Raw genomic sequence first — 12296 nt, 5'->3', positions numbered from 1 at the left:
CCCACCTGTACCATATGGTATTTAATTGCTAAAGGAGATGCAAATAGTTCTGCGATCATGAGCTATGATGCTTAAGAGATGTAAATTTTAATCAGGACCAACACAGGTCGCAGACGTGAATGAATGGCCATGACACATGGTGAAACTCTACTAATTTAATCGAACCATAGCAGATTCCACCATAGTTTCAGCAGCTTAACTCCTCTTGGACAGTGAACCAAGTTTGTAATATGAGGAAAAGAAATTAAGGGATTTCATAAATACACGCAAGCACAAAGATACATAGGTAACATGATCTTATCAAAATGATCCCTACTGTAAGCCGATCACCTGTGAAATTGGAGTTTTCAAATTTGGCCCACCAAGAGATAAATAAAAATCTCACCATGAATCAATCTCAATTGATCAATTTGAAGTCTATTACTGCATTTCAGCAGAACAACCTGGGAGAATTTAGCCCACCAAGAGATAAATAAAAATCTGTAGATGAAGATTTCAGGTTGATACAGAGGGAGCTATATATATGAAGATGAAACAGATGTATCTAAATATGCTTGATCAGGATAGAAAACACATGGACCTACGGGTAGTGTGATAATGACCAGTTTGAATCAAAAGGTAAGCATTTAGAGACAGCATCTCCAACGTTGCATAAAAAAAAAAAAAAAAAAGGGTGCTTTATCAGAAATGAAGGATATACCTCAATCATAAGCCGTAGAATCAGGAAGACAGGGGTTGCCAGAACAAACAATATTTTCAAATCACGAATGATAGAGGCACAAAGCATATTATATTAAGAAAATTCACAATACGAGATTTACAGGCCAGATAACAGCAAATAAAATGAAATCGATTGAAACATCCTATTGAACGAGCCCGATCTGATACTGGATCAAATCGGACAACGTTGCAGGGAGCGTTATAAAAATGTAAGACAAACTGGCGTCTAGATGGGTAGATATATTCACATAGGCGAGGGAAAGGAAATGACCACACATTGCAACACAGGGCATAACCGTTTAAATTATAATGAACATCAAACCTAAGCAAATATCCAGCAATAGTAGCATAAATGAGAACCAAAATATCATGACCGACAAGAGAGAAAAAGAGGATAAATAAAAAAAAATTGTTGGAACGTGATCATTCTGTTTCTGTTGCAAGAATGGAGGGGTTGATGTTGCTATAAGCAACCCAACACCCTCGATGGTGCGTCAATGGGGTAGGCGCAGGAAAAACCAAAAAACAATTAAGAGAGCAAAGCAGACAAGGATCCTTACCTTTTGCTGCAAAGATGGTCAACCCTAGTTCTGCAAAGGCTGAGACGAGAGGGGACTTCTTCTCTGGAGGTTACTATTGCAGGGCCAGATTTCCTTTAATGGCAGATCAGGTCTTCTTCGCCAAGGGCAGTAGAAAAAGGGATAAAAGGGAGGGGAAAAGAAGATGACGGGGGCAGAAGAGAGGCGTTGTAGAAATGTGGAGAGTCGATCGATGGATGATGAGGCTAATGGATGCCCCTCCTGCTTCTCTGTTGCTTTCTTTTATAGAGAAAGGAAGAAGAATCGAGAAGGAGGGGGTTGTTAGGAATCAACAGGGGAGGTGAGATCGACTGATCGAAGCGTCCTCCACCCTTTGGTCCCTGCGATGAATTTTCGAGAGGGAGTCGTTGCACATCTTGCTGCAGGGGTCCTACTTTTTTTTGAAATTTTTGAAACAATGGTTGTTTTCAAAGGAGTTCTTTCTCAAAAGGGGTTCTAGTGAAAGTAAGTTTCAAAAGAGGTTTTAAACTATTTTTTTTTTTGCATTTTTTGTATTTTTTGTATTTTTTTATTGTTTTTCTTGGTATTTTCTGTATTTTTGACAATAAAACTCTAAAATTTATGAGAAAACAAAGGATTTTTGACATATTTTTGTAAAAATTGAAAATATTTACAAAAGGAAGGTTTTTCGAGAATTCAAGGCTATTCTCTGAAAAATTCTTCAGAAAGTTGGTTTTGAATTCAGAATTTGAGAAAATTTTCAAGTTTTGAACCTCGAATCGAGAAATATAGAGCAATGAATCCGAACGGATATCGGATGGGCTGTCCGAGCCTGTCAAAAATTTATTTTGATATTTTCATAATTTTAATTTGAAAACTGGATAGCGAGATTCAGATTTGGATCTTTTACCTGGATCCGGATCTGGATCCGAACTTGAGTCAAATATAGAAAATTGGTTTGATTCCAGTAAATTTAAAAAATAAACCGGAATTTTGAGCGAGAATGACTCCATCTACTCAAAAAAATGGGGGCCAAGGGCAAAAAAAGAATATTTACAAGATTTTGAAAATTTTAGGGTGTTCACAGATGCCCCTCTTTGCTACTAAGCCGGTTGAAAGCCAAGCTTAGTGGCAAAGAAAACACTCCAAATTTTGAAAAATGCCCCAATCAGCAAACTTGAACTGGGTGTGGAGGAATTTATTTTTGGAAAAACTTGGTTTCTTAGGCTTAAAAACCTTATCCTGAATGGTTTTGGGGAGACGAAATCCTCGAAAATGATATGACTAGATAACAAAAGTGAGGAAATCATGATGGGACTTTGGGTGAAGATCCTAAAATAATGAAATATAAGAATTTTGATCAAGTCTCATGAGTGAGACCAGATCATCTTTTGGAATGACTCAGGTTTTAGCCATTAACCTGGATGGGACGAAGATACCACAAGATAACTTGAATGAGAAAAGGAATATAAGCAGACCTTGATGGGACATTTTTAAGGAAAATGCCTCGTGAGGTGAAGCTTGAGTATAATCCTTTCCTGGATGGATATGAAAGGTATGAATTTTCTTTGTGGGGAAAACCATGATGGGACTAGGGAGGATTGCCTTGTCGAAACGAGGCTCAGGTTTAACCCAAACCTGAACGAAAGATACCTCATGGAGCGAGGTTCAGGCTTAACCCTTAACCTGAAAGGGACGACACCTTGAGGAGCGAGGTTCAGGCTTGACCCTTCACCTGAAAGAGACAACCATACGGAATCCTCGAACGAAGAAACCGTGATGGGACCGATAGAAATATATCGTCGAAACGAGATTCAGGTTTAACCCTTGATCTGAGTGGGGGACCGCACGGAAAATGAAGAAACCGTGGTGGGACTAGAAGGATATCTAATTGAAACGAGATTCAAGTTTAACCCTAACCTGAACAGAAAATACCTCATGGAGCGAGGTTCAGGCTTAACCCTTAACCTGAAAGGGGCGACCATACGGAATCCTCAGATGAAGAAACCATGATGGGACCTTCGGAATTTGGACGAACAAATCCGGAAGGGGTTTGCGAGAAGAGAAAAAGGAAAGGGGTTCCCTAAAGCTCGTTAAAAAGATGATCTTGGGTGCCTCATTGCTGAGACTAAATCAGCTTTTAAAAACAGACGACCTCTCGCAGAAGGTTTGGGTGGTACCTCGATGAGCGAGGTAACATGTTTAATCCTTAGCCTGAATGGATACAAAATCCTTAAAGAGCGAGGAAACTGTGATGGGACATCTAGACTTCGCACAACAAGTCCAAGAGGGGTTTGCAAAAGGATGAAAATGGGGGTCCCTAAAGCTTGAAAAGGGGTTGATCTTGGATGCCTCATTGTTGAGACTAAAATAGCTTTTGACAATAACAAATCTTTTGCAGAAAGTTCAGGTTTAACCCTTATCCTGAGTGGGAACTGTCTATGGCGGGACAGTGGGGAACACTGTAACGCCCCGGGGTTTTAAAACCTTTAAAAATGCAGATTTTTTTTTTTTTTTTTAAACAGCGGAAATAACTTTTGATTTTCGGTTTCCTAGACCTCAGGCACGTCACATTCCAATTAACAACAAAAACAACAATAATTTATATTAACATTATAACATAGTCTTTTTACAAGGTTAAAAAATGAAAACATTTAGGATTAAATTCAAAATAAATCCTAAATTAATCTCAGGATCTTGGGAATCTGGATTCTTCGATGCCACACTTATCCAACATCCATTGTAAGATTTCCTATTCCATATTTGAACCTGAAATCCCCATAAAACGGGGTTAGACTTATGATAGCCAAGTAAGTCATTAATCAAAACCATACAAATCAAATATTAAGCATGATTTCAATAATTTACAAATCAAAATGCATACATTCAAGAACAATTATGCAATTATAAATATGACAATTAAAAACAATTTAAAACATGATTATGTATTATATCAACAATGCATAATTTCAGATCAAATTCTGTGAAAGAAAAAGGTCATTGTTTCGATATTAACGCCCTCCTGGTACGGTGGAGAGTACTCCGATCTCAAACTAAGTATTCCGGGGGTATATTATTCTATTGTGGATTACCCGGATACCTAAGTGAAACGGGCTCCCATGCGAGCGGTCAACGACCGGGAAGATTCTCAGCAATGGCGAGCAAACAAGGAGAGTTGGATGCATCCACTAGCATGCGGCAGCCTTGAGACCCGTTGTCTCGACCTCCTCAACCCGAGTGACAGGAGGTCCAGGGAATCTATCGCTCCCAACAATTATCATCTTCACAATGTCACTCCTGGTTGTACCACTACCCCTTCCAGGGTAGGCTAAACCTAGATGGGCTTGAAGGATTCTTTTATAGGACTTTTCATCTTTTCAAAACTAGGCTCAATAGCCAAATCATTCATTTCAAATAAATACGGTTCATATGTAGCCAGCCCATCCAGAATTTTGCTCTATCACAACGAGCATTCGCCTATGAAGGCGAGAATTAAGTTTGTATAGACATGACTCCTGCAACAATAAAATCTTTCGAAAATCAACATGCTATACAAATTCTTTTATCAAAATCAAAGTTTTGATCATAGTATCCATCAAAATTTTATTCAAATCATAAAATTGAAAATTTTGTCATTCAAAACAAATATTTATTCATGTGGATATTAAAATATGCATTTGATCAAGAATCAAATTTAGATAATCATGCACGAATTAAAAACATGAATCAAAAGCATGTCTAATATAAAATTATAAGATTTTGATAGAATAACTTACTTGGATTTTGATAGAACTTAAGGAGAACAGGATAAAGCGCTCGTGCTTTGATTTAAATCTGATAGAATTCATTATATTAATTAATATTTTTATATCGAATTTCGAGTAGTATTTACCCTATATTTTAAAGAAGTATCTTTTGAAGAAATTATTAAAAATCTAAAAATTTATTTGTAATTGACTTTAAAACTTTTATAAGAATTTTCACAGAGTTTCCTCTGTAATAACTCAAATGTTCGAAAAAGGGTTTGAACTTGAATTCGAGTTGTAAGAATTCGAACATGACTTTGCATCACAAATATTTTTATAAAGGTTTTTCAAAAAAATTGATTTAAATATTTAAAAGGATTTTTAAAAATTTTAACAGAATTTCCTTTATAAAAATTGATTTTTTTCTGAAATAGTTATAAAAATTTTGATATAACTTCTACTAAATAAACTGAAAATTTCTAAACTATCTGAAATTTTTTTTTTTGCCAGAATTCTAATTAAAATAATTAATCTTTTTCAGAAATTATTTAAAAATTTGGTCAGAATTACTGCTATACTAATTCTACTTTTTTCAAAAATCTTTAAATCATTTTGACAGAACTTCGGCTATAAAAACTCAATTTTTCAAAAGTCTTTTATAAAATTTTGCCAGAACTACTGCTAAAGTAGTTCGGAATACTTAAAAATATTTAGAAAAATTTGAATAGAGCTTCCCCTATGTAAAGGCTGGGTTGGATTAAATTTTGGCAAAATTACCAAAATTTAAATCCAAAAGAAATAGAGTTGGGGTTCAGAAAGAGAATAGGGAAGATCAGAAAGTAAAATTCAAATTTAGAAGAGGGTTTCTAAATACTAACCTTGTTTAGTTGATTTAAGCAGCGCTTTCGCTATCCAAATCCGACCTTTCTGCTAAGTTTAGCAGAACTCCTGCAGGCAGCGCTTCCGAGGCTGTTTCTGATCTGACGAAGCTTCTTGCAGAAGAACGAACTTCGCTTAAGGGAGGAGGAAAAGGGATAGAATAGGTTTCTCAGAAAAAATCTGAGATTCTACGGAGTTTTTAAACTAAAATCTAGAGAGAGAAATTCAAAGGTAGAGAGAGAAAGTAGGAGAGAGAGAGATCTTAGAGAGAGAAGGAGTCTTGGACTTGGTTAGAGAGAGAAGGGGTGAGGGGTATTTATAGGAGAGAGAAGGGAGGTCGTCCCCCCTGTGGGGCCCATTTTGGTGACATTTGTCACCTAATTTAATTAAAATATTAATTTATTTTGACACTTGTCATTTCTTTAATATTTTATTCATTTTTTTGACATGTGTCAGAGAGAGAAAAGGGATGGGTGTCACCTCCTCATTGTGAGGTGACACTTGTCAGCTCATGGTTTTGGAAAAACCATGGCTGCCCTTGGTTTTGGGCCAGTGGTTTTCCAAAACCATGGTCTCTTGAATATTTTAATATAAAATATTATATTTTATTTGATTGCTAATTTTTTTATACCTTTTATACCCTAATTCAAATCCCATCTTTCAGAACTGCCATAAGGGAATTTAGAATTACTTGAGTGTCCTTCTGGAGTTCAATAAATTACATAGCCTGCCATTGAGAATGGTAAATTACCATTTTCGTCCCTGACAATTTTATTAATTCCCTGAAAATATCCTAAAAGAAAGATTACTATTTTGACCTTATATAGTTGGGTATTTTACCGAAAAATGCCACTGAATTGGCAAATTACTAAGCTACCCTTTGACAATTTGATTAATGACTAGAATGTCCCTGAATTCTGATTTTTGAACAAGCCTCAACAAAATTTTATCAGAACTTCAAATATAGATTCAGATCTTTATTTTGAACAGTACTAACCATAAAATTTAGGGTTTTAACACTATAATTCACATTCAGAATAAAAATAAATTAAAACTTGAATTTTCTTCAGAATTTATAAATCATTAAAAATTTTGGGTATTACATTCTACCTCCCTAAAAGAAAAATTTCGTCCTCAAAATTTATGTACAATTTAAACAAACAATTCTGGATACTTCTCTCTGATGCTATTTTCAGGTTCCCAAGTACATTCTTCAATTCCGTGATGCTGCCATCTGACTTTAACCAGAGGAATAGTCTTTGTTCTCAAAATTTGATCTCTTCTATCCATAATTTCTATAGGCTTTTCCTCAACAGTCATGTCTTCTCGAATTGCTATATCTTGATGCTGGATAATATGAGATGGATCATAAACATATTTTCGCAGCATTGAAACATGAAATACATTATGAATCTGTGCATACTGAGGAGGCAATTCGATTCTATAAGCAGTTTCACCGATTCGTTCTAGAATCTTAAAAGGTCCTACAAATCTAGGACTTAACTTTCCCTTCTTTCCAAATCTGAACACACTTTTGGTTGGAGATACTTTGACGAAGACCATATCATCAACTTCAAAAGCGAGTTCTTTCCGTCTTTGATCAGCATATCCTTTTTGTCGGCTCTGGGCAGCGCGTAGTCTGTCTCGGATCAAATTTACTTGCTGAGTATAATGTTGTAGTATCATTGGTGACTCTAACTTTCGTTCACCAATTTCATTCCAATAGAGTGGCGATCGACAAGGTCTTCCATATAAAGCTTCGTATGACGCCATTCCAATACTGGTATGATACCTATTATTATAAGCGAATTCAGCTAGCATAATATGAATATCCCAATCTCCTTTCCATTCTAGCATACAGGCGCGTAACATATCTTCCAGAGTTTGAATAGTACGCTCTGATTGTCCATCAGTTTGGGGATGAAATGCAGAACTGAACTTTAACTTTGTTCCCAAAGCCTGCTGAAGTTGGTTCCAGAATCGAGAAGTAAACCTGGGATCACGATCAGAGATAATTGAAAATGGTATTCCATGTAGTCTTACAATCTCTTGAATGTATAAATCTGTCAGACTTTCCAAAGATTGACTTATACGAATAGGTAGAAAGTGAGCTGATTTAGTTAATCGGTCAATAATAACCCAAATTGCATCATGCTGTTTTCGAGTTTTTGGTAAACCCACTATGAAATCCATAGTAATTTCTTCTCATTTCCATTGTGGAATTTCAATTTGTTGCATCATTCCACCTGGCTTCTGATGTTCTGCCTTAACTTGTTGGCAAATCAAACACTTTGAAACATAATTTGCCACATCTCTCTTCATACCAGTCCACCAGTACTTTCTTTGCAAATCTTTGAACATCTTTGTACTTCCTGGGTGGATAGTATACTTGCTTTTATGGGCTTCTTCAAGGATTTCATTTCTCAATTCAGGGTTATTTGGTACCCATATTCGATCATTCATCAAAATACTCCCATCTTCTTTAAGTCGAAAAGAAACATCATCTTCCTATTGGGCTCGAGCTAAAAATTCTTCATGTTGAGAATCCTTACTTTGTTCAAAAATAATTCGGATGAGGATTTCTGGTCGAACAATTAAGTTTGATAATAAAATCCTTCTTGTATCAGTTGCAAAGGGTTTCCAATTAATGAAATCTTCAATAAGTTTTCATTCTTTGTCTATGAGACTTGCCAAAGTGTCTCTAGTTTTGCGACTAAGAGCATCAGCTACAATATTCGCCTTTCCAGGATGATAAGAAAGTGTGAACTCATAGTCTTTAATAAATTCTAGCCAACGTCGTTGTCTCATATTCAATTCTTTCTGCGAGAACAAATATTTGAGGCTCTTGTGATCACTGAATACTTCAAATTGTTCTCCATATAAATAATGTCTCCAGATATTTAGTGCAAAAACAACTGCCGCAAGTTCTAAGTCATGGGTTGGATAATTCTTCTCATGATTTTTCAACTGTCTTGATGCATACGCAATAACTTTTCCAAGTTGCATCAATACACAACCTAGACCAGTACCAGAAGCATCTGCATATACCTCAAATCCACCATTCCCCGAGGGTAAAGTAAGTACTGGAGATGTACTGAGCTTTTCTTTCAAAGTTTGGAAACTTTCTTCACATTTAATGTCCCAATCAAATTTAACACCCTTCTTCAGAAGTCTAGTCATTGGTGATGCTATACTGGAGAAATCTTGAATGAATCTTCGGTAGTATACTGCAAGTCCAAGAAAACTTCGAATATCTGTAATATTCTTAGGTTGTTTCCATTCTAATACTGCTTCCACTTTAGCAGGATCCACTGAGATTCCATCTTTCGAAATTACATGACCCAAAAACATAACTTTTTCCAGCCACAATTCGCACTTAGAAAATTTGGCATATAACTGATTTTTCCTCAAAGTATCCAAAATAATCCTTAAATGTTCCTGGTGTTGTTCCTTATTTTCAGAATAAATTAAAATATCATCAATAAAAATAATCACAAATATATCTACAAACAGTCTGAACACACGGTTCATAAGATCCATAAAGGCTGCTGGTGCATTTGTAAGTCCAAAAGGCATGACAGTGAATTCATAGTGTCCATACCTTGTCCGAAAGGCTGTCTTAGAAATGTCTTCTTCCTTGATTCTAAGTTGATGATATCCAGATCTAAGATCAATCTTTGAAAATACCTTAGCCTTCTGTAATTGATCAAATAAATCTTCAATTCGTGGCAACGGATATTTATTCTTTATGGTAACTTGATTAAGAAGTCTGTAATCTATACATAATCTTAATGACCCATCTTTCTTCTTTACAAATAATACTGGTGCACCCCAGGGAGACATACTTGGTCTAATAAATCCCAGCTCCATTAATTCCAATAATTGCTTTTTTAATTCTGTGAGTTCTGTTGGAGCCATCCTATAAGGAGCTTTAGAAATTGGTGCAATTCCTTGCATTAACTCAATACCGAATTCTATTTCTCTATGTGGAGGAAGTCCTGGTAATTCATTAGGAAAAACATCTGAAAATTCACGAACAATATCCAGACTTTCAAGAGAAATTTCTGCTGGCCTGGCAAGAGTAATGCAGACTAGAAAGGCCGTACATCCATTCCTCAAATATTTCTGGGCCTTTAAAGAAGAAATAACTCGATTTTTAGGAGTAGAATTGGATAATCTAAATTCTACCTTAGGAATACCTGGTTGAGAAAAAGTAACTTTTCCTTCCTGACAAAATATTCTTGCATGATGTTGATGTAGCCAATCCATACCCAATATAATATCAAAATCTGACATGTCTAATAGAATTGGGTCAGCAGGTAAATTCTGTCCTTCAATATATACTTCTAGATTCGGCAAGTATAACCCACAAAAAGATTTACATCCTACTGGGTTGACCACTTCCAGAGCACAGTTCAAAGACTTGATAGGTATATTAAGTAAAGTAGTAAACTTCTTGGAAATAAAAGAATGAGTTGAACCGCAATCAAATAGAGTAAGAGCAGCATGTCCAGCTATAGATAAAGTACCTTGAATCAGGTCACCCTTAGGTAGTTGATCAACATTGGTGGCATAAACGCGACCAGGTACTTTTTTATTCTGCGGTTGTTGTTGTTGTTGTTGTTGTTGATGTTGCTGGTACGAATACTGGGGTTGTTGTTGAGGGCGAGGTCTAATAAGGCCTCGAGCATGTTCATCCATTTCTTTTTTATAGCAGTCTTTAATGAAATGGCCAGACTTACCACAATATAAACAACCACCAGTTGTTCGGGGGCAGGGTTGTCCTGGATGGGATCGATAGCAATTCTGACATGATCTAGCTGGTAGTTGTGTAGCTGGTAATTGTGGTTGATTGACTTGAAACTGTTGTCGTGGCCTCTTTGCTGGAGGGATGAACCTTCTTCCTTCAAAATTTCTTTTAAGCCAACTCCTTTGGCCTCTGAATTGAGAAACCGTTCTACCAGATTGATTCTTCTGTATTTCTTCCCAATCTTCTTGTATCAATGTAGCTATTTCCACCGCCTTGTCTAAAGTTTCTGGCCTACTAGTGAAGACTTTGGTTCGTAGAACTGGTTTCAATCCTCTAGTAAATTTCATTGCCCTCTCATCTTCCGTATTATAGACATTTGGGCAATACTTCTCTAAATTTCTGAATTTAGTAATGTATTCAGATAAAGAGAGTCCTCCTTGTAGTAATTCAAGGAATTCCCTCATCTTACGGCTTCTTTCATGCTTGGGGAAATATGCAGCATAGAAAACTTCAACAAATTGCTCGCAAGTAACGGATCCATTGCTAAATTTAATTTCTAAGGTGGATGCCCACCATCTTTCTGCATCTCCCTTTAATCTGTATGCTGCATAGTTGACCTTACGATCTTCAGGTACGATCAGAACACGAAAAATCTTTTCTATTTCTCGGATCCAAACCTCTGCAGCTTCTAGATCCATCTTTCCTGAAAATGTAGGTGGATCTAATTTGAGAAACTTCTCATAAGATACTTCATTATGGTTTTGACAGGATTTTGAAGATGTAGCTGAGTCTTGCCTATTCTGATTCTGATCTCTTATAACAGCTGCCAAATTATTTAATGTTTCCATAATGAATTCTTGTTGACCATTCTGCTCCTTGGGTTGCTTCTTTGATGTTTGACGAGGCATCCTTGATAAATAATGATCAGACTTAGATTAAAGTAGAAAGAACATTTATTTATATGAACATATATATACATCAAAACCCATATTTACAAGAATTTACATATTTAACAAAAGTTAATAAAACATATCCTATGGAAGCTTGAAGAATTTTCCCAAATAATTCCTCTTGTTCCTAATTTGCCCTGGTGGATGAGAAGGTCCTGCAACATTTGGATCTATATTATAAATTTGTTTATCTGGATTTCCTAAATATAAGCTAAGATCATCCGTAGGTTCTCTTGGGGTATATATAGGATCAGGAGGTTGGACTGAAAATACAAAGTCCAAAGGAGTTAAAGTGGGTGCAGAAGCAGGTACTATGGGTGAGTCAGATGAAATGACAATAGGTTCTATTGGAGGAGGAGGAGCAAGAATAATCACACGAGATTGTTGATCTGGTAGGTTTTCAGCGGCTTGCTGTCTTTTAATGCAACCCATCTTCACTTGGCATTCTTTTTCTATATGCCCAACTTCTCCACAAAATAAACATTCTTCCAATTCCAGTGGGCAAGGTTGTGATAAATGGGTCTGTAAACACCTATGACATTTTTCTAAGTTTTCTTTTTCTTTTGTGAGACTTCGAACTTGATTTTCTAAATTATCCACCACCCGTTTTTGTACTGTCTGTGATTCTTCTAGCTTTTGAACATCCTTGACAAGTTCTTTAATGATATTGACCTGATCTTGAGGAGTCATTTATAAGAAGAATAATGATTTA

The sequence above is a fragment of the Nuphar pumila genome, chromosome 9, assembly GCF_984573655.1.
Source record: "Nuphar pumila chromosome 9, dmNupPumi1.hap1.1, whole genome shotgun sequence".
In the NCBI taxonomy this organism is placed as follows: Eukaryota; Viridiplantae; Streptophyta; class Magnoliopsida; order Nymphaeales; family Nymphaeaceae; genus Nuphar; species Nuphar pumila.
Note: the sequence above shows the minus strand (reverse complement) of the source record.